At 26.2% G+C, this 1,579-nt stretch overlaps 1 protein-coding gene across 1 annotated transcript in view; it reads left to right on the top strand.

Moving 5' to 3' along the window:
• The window catches only part of LOC119685464 (sex determination protein fruitless-like), a 421,971-nt gene that overhangs the window by 163,872 nt on the left and 256,520 nt on the right, over positions 1–1,579 (top strand). The gene's annotated exons all lie outside the window — the stretch shown is intronic.

The following is a 1,579-nucleotide window of genomic DNA, read 5'->3' as shown; positions in this document are numbered from 1 at the left end:
ATCAAAAAGCAAAAAGGGTGAAGAGATTTTTTTTTCTTTCAATTTTATATGGTAAATGTTACCAGTCAGTCGAGCCGAAAGGTCAAGTTTAGACATACACTTCAGCAAATCTATGAAGGATAAGCATCTCCTGCTTGAGATGTTGCAAATGATTATGCTTTATGCTCGAAATTTTTATGGCCTGACAGAAGGATGTAGAATAAAAAATTTATTAAAAGGTATAAAATGTATAAAAAGAAAATGAGGTAATTTTAATTGCTAAGAAAAACAATTAATGATTGAAAATCATTGGGAACTATTGAAAAGGTCTTTTATATTTTACTTTCCAATAGAAAATATAAATCAAGCTAATTTGTTTTGAGCTGTGATGACAGGTATTTGTTTCTATTTTTATTAAGAATAATCATAATCTAAAATAAAAAAAAAAATTTCCTTATATTTTATATATTATTATAATATAATATATTAATTTATTTAGCTTTATATTTTCAGATACACATATGATCGACCGAAAAAGCAAGTTGGGCATATTCATTAATATTATAGCTTCCAATATCGTTCAAACTGTTAATAGCATCGAGCATTTTGATATTCGAGTAAATGTTGTGAGCATTTGGTTCAAGCACAAATCGGTAAAGCAACAGTTGCTCAAGCACAAGTCGATTAAGAACGAACCGATCAACTGTTCAAGCACGGGCCGATCAAGCACAAAAGCTCAAATACGAGCCGCTTAAAAATATTCGAGCATAATATCATACATTTTGTGTTCAATCATTAGCTGTCATTCGTATTTTCGTAAGACCATCAGAGTAGATAAGCGGTTGGAACCCCTTAAATAAGCATGTGTTACTTTACAGCACTAATCAATACTAAACATAAACAGTAGAATTAATCGAATAGTTGGATATATTACGATTTTAATTTCACCTTAACAAAAAAAAAGAAAACCTATATAACATTATAAGAAAGTGGATAAGATTTTTAGATACTAGACTAAATCTAGGTAGTGTTCCAGTCAATTGCAGTTTGTTTTCTTTAATATACAAAGTGGTGAAAAAAACTGAAGAATTGATGATACACAAGGTCATAATCACTGGATTAAAAAATATAGGACAAAATTCACAGTAAATTAAGGAAAGTAAAGTATCAATCAATGGATTAATAAATGTACGAGAAAATTTATAATATCTGCGAAGAAGTATAACATATAACCTGATTATACTATAAGATGCAATAAAAACACAATAAAGAAAGCTCTCTTCTTTAAATGTTGAAATATTACTGTTGGAAAAAAGTACAATTAAAAAAAAATTTCTCTGTAAGTCTTCCCATAAAATATTTTGAATGTAAGAATCTTATGTGAGGATCTGGAAATTAAAAACTAAAAAAAGTTTACATATTAACCTAAATATGTAAAATCTATAATAAAATAATATTAATAATATATTAAAATAATAACATTTTAAAATATAAAATATTTAAAAAAATATTTAAAATATAATATTTATTTCTTTATAAAAAACTAAAACCTATATTTTATGTTATATTTTTGAAGGATTTAAGTTTTGGGGCTCTCAAG

The sequence above is a fragment of the Teleopsis dalmanni genome, chromosome 2 (assembly GCF_002237135.1).
Source record: "Teleopsis dalmanni isolate 2A chromosome 2, ASM223713v2, whole genome shotgun sequence".
NCBI lineage: Eukaryota > Metazoa > Arthropoda > Insecta > Diptera > Diopsidae > Teleopsis > Teleopsis dalmanni.
The sequence above is the reverse complement of the archived record's forward strand: the minus strand, read 5'-3'. Positions and strand labels throughout refer to the sequence as shown.